Consider the following 12829-nt stretch of genomic DNA (forward strand, 5'->3'; position numbering starts at 1 on the left):
TTCTTGATGTCATCCCACAACTCTTCTGGTCTTCAGTCTTTAGGGTTTAATGTATCAAATCCGTTCTTCAAATGATCTCTAAATTCAGATGGAATATATTCAAGGTCTCCCAATAGTGATTCTGAAAAAGGCCATCTTCCAAAAGGAAAAATTGACAACTCCCTGCCCCATTCCAAAGTCCTTAGATGATCCAAACTGTTTTTGTTCACCTACTAACTGGTGTGGCACTGTGGGATAAGGTGTCAGACTGCAAAGTCTCTTGAACTGCAAGGTTGGTGGTTCAAGCTCACCAGCTGCTTCTTGGAAACCCTACACAGGGTCGCAATGGGTCTGAATCGATTTGACGGCACTTAACAACAACTAACCTAAAGTTGGTGCTTCATGCTAACTCAGAGGAGTCCTGTAAAGAAAACCCTGTGGAGCAGTTCTCCTCTGTAACACATGGGGTTGCCATGAGGCTAAATCAACATGACAGAAACTGTTTTTGTTTTATTTGTTTGTTTGGTTTTTGTTTTTTGTTTTTGTTTTTTTCGGGGGAGGGGGGGAGATTGCCTCACCACAGAGCACACATACTAGAAAATAGCTCTCCATCCATAGAAAGTAATTAAAAACAGGCAGCAACTCAAGAGCTGGCAGCTGCTTTATTAGTAGACTCTCCTCTATGCTAGATTTAGGTGTGCTTGTCTGCCTCTGTTTACCTAAGCAGAGAACCAATGGTCCCACAGTCCTTTATAGGAAGAGGATTCTGGATATAGGAGCAGAAGGCAGGCTACACCCTGGGATAAGGTGAATAAACAATGTCTAGGCTCAGAGTTTGGTAGCTGAGAATTCCCAGAGGCCTACAGAATATCTTTTTTTACACCATATAAGATGGCCTTCTCCTGGAGTGTGAAACTTGACAGGACAGCAGAAACAGGAGAAGAACCAGCTCTGTCCTTCCTCTCTCTGTTCACAGGGAGACTCTGGAGGCCCTCTCATATGTGACAATGTGGCTCAGGGCATTGTCTCCTATGGAAAAAAGAATGCAACTCCTCCACGGGTGTTCACCAAAATCTCACGTTTCCTGAAATGGATAAAGAAGACCATAAAGAGCCTCCAAATGAAGAAATCACACTGAGCCCCTTTATGATTGATCATCTTCTCTGGAGGTCAGTCACCTGAGTCAACATTTATTGACTCTGGAGGTCAATAAATGTCATAGCTGACAGAAAAGGATTTTTGTTTGTTTCTTCATTGAATTTCTTTCAAGTTCACCAACTCTAGCCTAAGTAGGCCAAGAACATAATTCTACATTGTTTCCTCATTTCCAGGTTCTCCTAGCCATAGGTCAAAGTCCTCATGCAAAGTAGTCATGCATCTCCTTCCAACACATTCCTATATCTCCATGGCTTGCTCTTCTCCAGAGATAAGGTAGAACATACTTCTCTGTTCCTTGGCTTGGGTGAATTTCTTACTTCCTTTCCATGTGCTACATGACAGACAGGAAGGAGATCTCTGATGGGTTCTGGATGCCATGTAGACATTCCATGAGTCTCAGGCAAGAGCAAAACCAGGACATTTCCCTCCTATAGGACGGGGTCCATGAGAAGTTCTTCATTTTCTACTGGGCTTAGTCTCCTACCTCCCATCCCTGCCCTGCTCTGAACTTAGGACCCAGCCCAACCTCTAGTCCCCTAGCCATGTTTTTTCCTCCATTTCCACTTACCATTGAGAGTTCTCAGAATCTGCCAACTCCTATCCCTTCCAGACCACACTGATCTGTACCTGACCCCCTCCTCATCTTGCCACCAAGGATATCTAGAGCCCTGTGTGGATTCCAGTAGGGCCTCACCACTGGGGTAGCAACTCAGTCCGTGCTCTGGCAGAGAACAACCTCAGAGGGCTAGTGCTAAGCAGAGTCCTAGGAGAGCAGAACTGGTAAGGTCACTCTGCAGAACCCTTGGCTACAACACTCACCTAGAGAGGACCAAATCAACCCCCATTCAAGTCAACATCCAGCTTGGTGACCACCATAAGCTCAAGGTCTGCTGCAGGCCTCGGGCCCTCACTTCCCACTAGCCCCTCTTCCTGAGTCTCTTACTCTTTGCCCCTCTAGGTCACTGCTAGTCTCTAGACTAATCTGTCTGGATAATAGCATGGATTGTATCAGCTGTTGGAATTAGAAAGGACTTATCTCTGCAGTAGGAAAGCACAATTGTTGCCACCATTCAACCAACAAATATACCTTGAATGCCATCTAAGTGGCAAGCATTAAAATGAATATAACAAGTCTATCATCCAACCTAAAGGAAAATGTGTTGAGTACTTTCACTGAAATTGTATACTGTCTCTTCCGTCCACCAGATGGGTCCATAAGACCTACTTCTATGTGGGAAAGACATAGGAATAGAAATACTTGCTTTTTTTTTTTTCATTGCTGCTTATAATTTGCATGAATGATCATATATGATCTAAGAACAAAAGTCTATGGATTTGGAAATGACTGTGGTTTCCAGATATGAAGTTTTCATAATGTGTTTACTGAAGCAACTTCAACTGAAAAGAGGGTAGGCATGAACGTAATTGTACCAATTCAGTTTCTGGGGAAAATATTCATATATTTCCTAAACACATTAGAGTCTGACTTAAACACCCATCCTATTGGACGGATCAGGAACATTATTCCAGTCATTGCTGCAAGTTCTTACCTGTGCAGAGTCAAACTAGAAGCAGAGGTCCAACTGGTCTGGAAAAATGGAGAATTCTTCTAACCTTAGAACATCATGGCTACTGATATGTCCAAAGTTTCTAGAACCATCATGACTTCTCAACATTGGAAGTTCTCTCCTTAGGGACCATGCATACAGTATGTGACTTTTGCTGAATATGGTCTCCATGTGCCAGGTACACCCAGAAGCCATCTGTTCTGAGATCTTGTCATTAATATGGGGCACTGTCTGGAAGCTGACTGTCAGTCCCATCCTTGCTAAAATGCCTCTCTGCTACCAATACACACAAAACTATGCTCATTTGTGACATGGAATAATTCTTTTCCTTTGGAATCTTATAAGTCTATAAAGTATGCCTTCTCACATTGTCCACAAAGCATGCCGCAAAAAAAATGCCTTAGTAATCGTGTGCATTATTACAAGGAAACAACAGTGGACGTCACAGAGATTCTGATATTGGGACAGAAAAATATTCCTGCATTTCAAGAGTAACAAGGACCTGGTTCCTTAATAGGAAAAGACAACAACAAAAATAGGAAAATGCAGAAATCAAAACAAAAAATAATATTTAGAAATGTTATGTACTCATATGTTGTTTAAGTATTATATTTACTTTGAAGAAATGGTTCTTTGGTTTAAACCAAAGTAGAAAACTATTGTTACATGCCTACATTTTCTTTTAAAAGATAAGGAAACAAAGTTCCAATCAAAGGTACCACAGAAGTTAAGACAAAACCAGGACCCCGATCACCAGGCCAGCAAACATTCTTAAATGTCTTCTCACATCCACCCTGTGATGACTTCTTGGCATCCCTGGATAAGAGACAATCTTCTACTCAGACACCTTCCAGTACAGAAAGCCCCAGGACTCCTTGGCAGCCATTGTGCAAACCAATGCTGAGTCAGATCCCAGGACTAACAGGGTGGACTGCTAAGTTAGTTCCTGGAGAAGATAGACTTAAATGTATGGCAAGGTTCTCCTAATTTTTTAGGGGAAACATGTATTAGTGTGAATCTGTCTTCCTTGCTCACCACCATTTTTTTTTTTTTTTTTGAAGTGTGCCTGATTTATTTTCTTGATCCCTGTCTCACTACCTAATTTCTGAAGACTGAACTTAAAAATAAACAAAAATTCTTATTGTAGAAAAAGATACATAAATGTATCAAATAAAACTTTTTATAATCTATTTTTTTTTCATTGTTGTTAAGTGCTGTCTAGTCGATTCTCACATTTAAGATACATGTGAAGATACATGTGAAGCCAAGTCTCCCATTAACCTTTGGAAACTCAAGGGTCTTATTCCTTTTCATAAATTGCCAGCACTTGAAAAACTGGATCCATGCCACTCTGGGTGCTAAAAGGGAAGATTATGGAAATGAAAAAATAGTACTACTGAACTGTAAGAATTGCGTGGTGGTGGTGCTGGTTGTGTGCTGCTAAATCCATTCCTACTCGTAGCAGCCCTGTACAAGGATTCTAAGGCTATAAATATTTATCAGAGCAGAGCCTCCTCTTTCTCCTGAGGAGCAGCAGTGGATTTGAACTGCTGAACTTGCTATTAGCAACCCCGTGTGTTACCCACTCACTGCACCACCAGGACTCCTTAATAAATGCATTATTTTGTTGTTAAGTGCTATCGTGTCGATTCTGACTCTTAGCAAGCCTGTATAGGATTTCCAAAGAGTAGTTGGTGGGTTTGAACCACGGACCTTGTTTATCCTACAGCACTGCACCAGGACTCCTTATAGCAAACAGTCATAGATAAATGATTCTATTTTGATGCTTTTACAATAATAATAACAATTCTACTTCTATAATAACAATAATAATAACAATATAATAATAACCAGTGATAGAACCAGAATGTATATAGAAAGAAAGAAAAAAATTTATGTATAAAGTTGCTTCTTGTTGTTGTTGTTATGTGCCATGGAGTCGGTTCCGACTCATAGCGACCCTACACAGGGTTTCTGAGGCTGTAAATCTTTACGGGAGCAGAAAGCCTCATCTTTCTCCAGCGGAACCACTGGTAGTTTCGAACTGCTGACCATGTTTTGTTGTTGTTGTTGTTGTTGTCAGGTGCCATCGAGTCAGAACCGACTCATAGCGACCCCATGCACAGCAGAACGAAACAGTGTCCGATCCTGGGCCAACCTCACTACCGCTGCCACACTTGACGCCATCAATGATGCCACTTGGCCGATCCATCTCGTTGGGGGTTTTCCTCTTTTTCTCTGACCCTCCATCTTACCCAGCATGACATCCTTCTCCAGTGACTGTTCTCTCTGGACAATATGTCCAAAGTATGAGAGACGAAGCTTAGCCATCCTGGCCTCCAAGGAGCACTCTGGCTGCACTTCTTCCAAAACAGATCTATTGGTTCTTTTGGCAGTCCATGGCACTTTCAGTATTCTCCTCCAACACCACAACTCAAAGGCATCAATTCTTCTACTATCTACCTTATTCACTGTCCAGCTTTCGCATCCATATGAGGTTATTGAAAACACCATGGCTTGGGTCAGGCACACCTTAGTCCTCAAGCTGACATCTCTGCTCTTCAACACTTTAAAAAGTTCCTGTGCAGCAGATTTGCCCAATGCAATAAGCTGACCATGCTTAGCATGGCATTATCTATAATTGTCAAAAACTGCAAACAGTCTAGAAACAAACCATAGTACATCTACATAATGGAGAATTAAGCAAGAGGTTTAAGGGGTTTTTAAGAATTTCATAGAAAAATGGAGTCCCTGGCTAGTGCAAATGGTGAACACATTTGATGCTAAGAAAAATTTTGGCAGTTGAGTCCATTCAGAGGTGCATTAGAAGAAAGGCAGGGCTGTCTGCTTACAAAAAAAATAGCCATTTAGAACTCTATAGAGCAGGGTGTTATTCTGAAAAAAAAAGGGGGGGGGGCATTGTATGAGTCAGAATCAACTCAAGAGCATCATATGATTGCAATTAGTCATGATAACAACTACTCACTATTGAATCAAAAGAATCCTATCCCCATCTCCTTTCACCAGATGCATCGAGACAAGGTAAAACTATTCATGGGGTTTCTACCTTCTCCCCACACACTCTGAAACTAAACTCTGTCTCAAAAATTTGTAAACCAGCAATTTTGTGCCTTTATAGCCCTCCACCCTCTATTTTAGGTAGCCAGTGTCTAAGTTTCCCAACCCTATCAACCCTGTATAATGAAGAGATACGTTTGATCCTTGATGTGAAGACTCCTTCCCTCTCCACTGGTATTTTGAGCTACTACATACATAAGTATAGATCAAGTTCTTCAAATTTTAGCAATTTACACTTGCTTCTGTAAGGCCCTAACTGATTTTGCCTAGCTACTTGACCAAACTTTAGTCAGGCTTCAAGAAGCATTTTTGATAGAAGGCCTCAGTTTTTAGTTCCCTCCAGAGACAAGGTCAATCTCCATTCTGTACATTAGCCTGAACACGTCCTCCTGTTCCAGGAACGTGCTAAATCAGCTCATGTTGCCTTAGAATATCCTTTCACCCCTAGCAACAGGGAGCCATAGATAAGTAATAGACAGAACAACCCAAGGCCAGATGCCAGATGTTTTCCTTTGCCCTAGCTTAAGAAAGACCACCAGTACTGACCAATTAAACTGTAACATCTCATACTTCGCCAATTGTTAGCCAATCAGAAACTGTATCTATGGTACTGTGCAATTATGCCCCTGAAACCCTATAAAAACTTGTGTGTATAGTGAGTCGGGGTCGCCCTCAGCTCCTGTTTTCAGGAGTCTATGTGAGAGTGGACCCCAGCACATTAGCAAGGGTCGCCCTCAACTCCTGTTTTCAAGAGTCTATGTGAGGGTGGACCCAGTGCAAATGTCACCTTTGTCTCCTGGTTTTAGGAGTCTGTGAAGGTGGTTTAGGAGTCTGTGAACCCCAGCGCGTTGGTAAATAAACCTCTTGCTTTTGCATCGAACTCGAGTCCTGATGATCTTTTTGGGGTCTCTTACTTGATTAGGCCACTAGGGGGCCTAACACTTCCTTTATCAAATTTCTTATCTTCCTGTAGTAGAGTTCTGGTCATCAAGCCATCGAGGCTAGGTCAAATGTGTACTATCTGCAAGATTGGGTGTTCTTTTGGGTTTTCCCCCACTTCATATCAGCTGGACACTTCACTCTCAGCTTTAGCCCTCTGTGGTTAGGTCAATGTCTATGGGCTCAGGAGTTCCCAAGTCTCCCCAAACTTCAGACTAACCAGCCCTTCCTCTTCTCTCTCATCTCAAGGTCGACAGGAGTCTATGGAACTTGTTGAATCTCAGCCCATAACTTCATTACTGACTTTTCCCCCACTTCCACTCAAATGTAGACCAACACAGTCACCAGTGAGCTTGCATGGCTGCTCGTGTGTTCCCTTTGAGTTTCAATATTTTAGAGGGGTTTGTCCTGAAGGGACTGGATTGCTTGCCTTGATGGCTCCCCAGCAAACAGCTTGCTTGTTCTTATAATAGCCAAACAGATTGCTGTTTTTGTTTATGATTTTGTTTTTTCCTGCTGGTCTTTCTTTCAGGAATTATCTTCTGTTCCTTTAGCTTCTCTGGGTTGGTCTGCATATCCTTTTAACTGGGAATGTCCTACCTCAGAAGGTTCTGGATCCTATACACTACAAGGGCTACACACTGAAGGGTTCCTGAAGTCTATTTCCTTTGGCAAGTTCTAGAACCCCTTTTGATATTCCAATCAGTTATGGACTGTAGATGGGCTTACAAACTTTTTGTAATCATGTTTCCCAGTATTCCTTTTGATCCCACTTAAGTATCTACTTTAAAATAGTAGACAAGGGGAACCTATATCCATAAGACAGTCGATCATCTTAACATTATTTCCCCTCTTTTATCCATTTAGACTATGCCTGGATCCCTGTATCACAGAGCCCTGTTGTTTCAAGGTTGAGCATACATCACTATTTACCTCTGTCCCATTTAGCCCATGCAAATAAGTGTTCCCCTATATACCTTGTTCTTCCATGCCCCTCCCCATTCGTGTGTACTGCCCTCACATTCTTTCTTGTGTATTTCGCTCCCCAACACCAGAATTATGATGTGTCTATCTCCTAACATGTCCTTTACTGTCCCCTTCCTCCCACCCCTGATAATCTGATAAATTTTTTTTTCTTTTAGTAGGGGTATCTTTTGTTAAACTTCCACAATAATGGCCTTATGCAATATTTGTCCTTTTGTGACTGACTAATTTCATTCAGCATAATGTCCTCAAGGTTCATCCATGTTATACGGAGGTTTGCAGCTTCTTTGTTATTCTTCTAGGTAGCATAATATTGCAGTGTGTGTATGTATCAATGTTTGTTTATCCATTCTTCCATTGATGAGCACTTCGGCTGTCTCCATTTTTTTTTGCCATTGTGAATAATGCAATGATGAACATCGGTGTGCGCTTATCTACTTGTGTTCTAGTTTGTATTTCTTGTGGATATGTACCAAGTAGCATAATTGCTGGATCATAGAATATTACTATTTCCAACTTTCTGAGGAAACACCATACCATTTTCCAGAGTGGTTGAACCATTTTTCATTCCCACCAGCAATATAGGAGGGTCCCAGTTTCTCCACATCCTTGCAGCATTTATTGTCCTCTGCTTTTTTGAACTTCACTATTATTGCTGGTGTAGGATGATATCTCATTGTTATTCTGATTTGCATCTCTCTAATGACTGATTGTGAACATTGCTTCCTATGTTTGTTGGCCGCCCAAATGTCTTCCTTGTTGAAGTGACTCTTCATGTCCTGTGTCCATTTTTTAATTGGGTTATTTGTCTTTTTCTTGTAGAGATGTTGTAGTTTCCTATAGACTTTAGAGATTCATTCCTTGTCTGATATGTCATTGCAAAAGATTTTTTTCCCATTCTGTTGGATCCCTTTCTACTTTTTTGGTGAAATCTTTTGATGCACAGAAGTGTCCAATTTTTAAGATTTCCCAATCATCTATTTTGTCTTCTTTTGTTTGTGCAATTCTTGCAATGTGTATATGTGCCCTGTATTGGAGCCCTTAAATTTGTCCCTATTTTTTTCAATGATGACCTTTATAATTTTGGGATTCACATTTAGATCTTTAATCCATATTGAGTTCGTTTTTGTATATGGTGTGAGATAAAAGTCTTGTTTCAATCTTTTACAGATTGATTTCCAGTTTTGCCAGCACCATCTGTTAAAGAGACTATCTTCCCCCCATTCAACATACTTTAGCCATTTGTCAAATATCAGTTGACTGTATGTAGATGGGTAAATTCTCAATTCTGTTCCATTGATCTATGTATCTTTCATTGTACCATTATCAAGCTGTTTTGACTGCTGTAGACATGTAGTAAATTTTGAAATCAGGGAGTGAGGCCTCCAGCTTTGTTCTTCTTAAGCAGTGCTTTGCTTATCCAGGGACTCTTTCCTTTCCATATAAAGTTTGTAATACTTCTTCCTATCTCTTTAAAGACGGTCATTGGAATCTGGATTAGGATCAAATTATATCTGTAGATTGCTTTGGGCTGTATTGACATTTCCACAATGTTAAGTCTTCCTATCTAGGAACATGGTATATACTTCATGCTTGTATGTCTCTTTTGGTTTCTTGTAGCAGTGTTTTATAGATATCTTTGTATAGGTCTTTTGTTTCTCTCGTTATATTTATTCCTAAATATTTCATCCTTTGGGCAGCTACAATTCATTAATTTTTGCATGTATAGTTCAAAGACATTGATTCCATCTTTCAAGCTGCACAATTATTCTCCCATTACTATAAATCACGGCCCCTAAATTTCCTATCTAATCTTACTAATGCCAATTTGATTCTATAGATAGAGTTTTAAAGAGCACAGTGCTCAAAGCACACATTCTTTACTAAGTTGGCTAAACTATCGTTTGAGTTAAGGAAGACTTCAGGGAATACGTTTGGTTTAAGGTTTAAAGATTACTCAGGGCAATAGTTTTATGGATTCATCCAGTTTCAGTGGTTCCAGAAAATCTGGATTCCATTAGAATTACAACATAATGAAATAATTATTGCCTATCAGACTGACAATCATTTAAAGGGCTGTATAGGGATCTCTGGTAGCATAGTGGTTACAAATAGGGTTGCTAATCTCATGGTCAGCAGTTTGAAACTGCCAACTGTTTCATGGGAGAAAGATGAGGCTTTCTGTTCCTGTAAAGATTTACAGCCTCGGAAACCCTGTACAGGGTCGCTATAAGTCTGAGCCAACTCCACGGCACATAACAACAACAGCAACAATGGGGATCTCACTTATTTATGCCAAAAAATTTGGAAGACAACCACCTGGCAACTGATTGGAAAAGATCCATATTTCTGCTCATTCAAAAGAGAACTGACCCAACAGAATTCAGAAACAAGCAGTGATTACCTCTGATCTCACATGCAAGTAAAATTTTGCTAAACATAATTCAAAAATAGCTGTAACCGTACGTTGCCAGGGGACTGTCAGAGTTTCAACCATGGATTCAAATATAGACATGGAACAAGGGATATCATTGCTGACATCCGATGAATCTTGGTTGAAAGCAGAGAATACCAGAAAGATGTAGAACTGTGCTTTATTGACTATACAAACATTTCTGACTATGTGGATCATGACATGTTATAGATAACATTACAAAGAATGGGTATTTCTGAACACTTAATTGTGTTCATGGGGAACATATGCATAGACAAAGAGGCAATTGTTCGAACAGAACAAGGGGACACTGAATGGTTTAAAGTCAGGAAAGGTGTGTGCCAGGGTTGTATTCTTTCACCAAATTTATTCAATCTGTATGCTGAGCAAATAATCTGAGAAACTGGGTTATATGAAGAAAAACATGGCATCAGGATTGGAGGAAGACTCATTAACCACCTGTAATGCGCAAATGATACAATTTTGCTTGCTGGAAGCAAAGAGGATTTAAAATACTTACTAATGAAGATCAAAGACTACAGCCTTGAGTATGGGTTGCTCCTCAATGCAAAGAAAACAAAAATCCTCACAGATGGGCCAATAAATAACATCATGATAAATGGAGAAAAGAGTGAAGCTGTCAAAGACTTCATTTTGTTTGGCTCCTCTATCAACACTCACAGAAGCAGCAGTCAAGAATCAAATGGCATACTGCACTAGGCAAATTTGCAACACAAGACCTTTAAAGTGTTTCAGAGTAAGGATGTCAGTTTGAGGACTAAGGTGTGTCTGACCTAAGCTATGATATTTTCAGTAAACTCATAAGCATGTGAAAGTTGGACAATGATAAGGAAGACCATAAAAGAATTGATACATTTGAGTTATGGTTTTGGAGGAGAATATTGAGAGCAAACAAATTTGTGTTGGAAGAAGTACAGTCAGAATGTTCGTTAGAAGCCAGGATAGTGAGATTTAGTCTCTCATATTGTAAGCATATTATCAGAAGTGTGGTCCATGGAGAAGAACATTATGCTTGGTAAAGTAGAGGGTCCGAAAAAAATAGGAGACCCCCCCACACACACACACACGAGATGCATTGGCATAGTGGCAGCAGCAATGGGCTCAAGTATAACAATGATTGAGCAGCGGGCGCAAGACCGGGCGGTGTAATTTCTCTTGTGCACAGAGTTGCTGTAAATCGGAACTGACTTGACAGTACCTAACAAAAACAACTGTATATAAAAAACTTGAATAAATGACATTAAAAATAGTAAATTTATTTTATGTAAAATATCCTGAATTTTTAAAACCACACACAAAAAAAATAATAGTCCATGCTGGTGTGGTGGTATCAAAACTGTCGTATTTATAACCTAAAGAGAAAGTTTTCAAAATGAATAAAAGGCTTAAATTTTCACATTTTCCCCCTGCCTCGGGTTTATATGTATAAATAACACAGGGGGACACCAGCTCCATGTAGATTGTACCTCAGAGGGTCACATCAGTCCCTCTGTCTTCAGTTGAAGACTTCTACTCCATATTTGTGGGGGCATCAGATGGGCATTGTAGGCCAGTCAACTGAGCTTGAGGTTGATGTCCTTTGGTATCTTAGACTTCATTTCCGTGGACTTTATGAGAGCCTTGATGGCCTCGGCACACATATCCATGGTCTTCTCATTGTTGGTCTACATCTTCTTCAGGCCTTTCTTGCTTTGCTTCTTGGAAAAGCACATGTACCTCAGGAATTTGGTCTTCACCCCCTCAAAGAGTTTCATATCCTTGTGATCAGAGTTTCATGATGCCATTTCTGTGCCAGTTTCCTGATTGATTGTGCATGGTGTGGTTCTCACACATGGCCAAGTCTGCATTGTCACCTGTTGCTCCCAGTGCACCAGAGAGAGTAAATTTTCACTTTTTTTTTTTTTTTTTTTAAATTTAAGGTGTTTATTGTGAATTGAGTGAAAGTTTACAGGGCACATCATCAGTTTCACATTCAAACATTCATATAACTTGTTTCATTACATTGATTATAATCCCCTCCATATACCATCAGTTAAAAGTATTTCTCTTTATCCACTTTAGCTTTTTTTAAAAAACAACAAAAACAAAAACCCACTCAGGCATATATAATAAATTACATCTCCAAAGGGCACATTCTGCAAGTCTGCTCCTGGCCACCAGTTCTTAGTCCTTCTCTCCTTAGTTGATGAATCTAGAGTCCTTAGCCGCACCCCCTCTCCATGCCCCCATCTCTGCCTCCATCTCTGGTGCTGCTGCTTCTCTGGATAAGGTCTGGCATTCTGCTTGTGTGCTTCTCTCTTGATGGTCCTAGGGTCCTCCGTTTCTGGACGGCAAGATCAACCACTCTCCTTCTTTTGTTACAAAACTTCCACCTCCACAAGTGTGACAGTCGCGATTAGTCATGTTAAGTTATTCACTATTGAATCTTACAAATCTTATCCCCCTCTCCTTTCACCAGACCCTTCTAGACAAGATGATAGCTATTCCGTGGGAACTCTTTCTTTCCCCCCACACTCTTAAACTAAGCTCCCTCTTGAAACCTTGTAAGCCAGTCACTTCGTGCCTTTATTGCCCCTTCATTTTAGGTAGCCAATGTCTAATTTTCCCGTCCCTATCTACCCTGTGTACAGAGTGGATAGCATTGATACTTGATTTGAAGACTCTTTCC

At 40.4% G+C, this 12829-nt stretch overlaps 1 pseudogene; it reads left to right on the forward strand.

Annotated features, from left to right (window-relative positions):
- LOC102840018 overlaps positions 1 to 1117 on the forward strand; it is a 5814-nt pseudogene extending 4697 nt beyond the window's left edge.
- Positions 1118 to 12829: the final 11712 nt, after the last annotated feature.

Source organism: Chrysochloris asiatica, unplaced genomic scaffold, assembly GCF_000296735.1.
Source record: "Chrysochloris asiatica unplaced genomic scaffold, ChrAsi1.0 scaffold00017, whole genome shotgun sequence".
In the NCBI taxonomy this organism is placed as follows: domain Eukaryota; kingdom Metazoa; phylum Chordata; class Mammalia; order Afrosoricida; family Chrysochloridae; genus Chrysochloris; species Chrysochloris asiatica.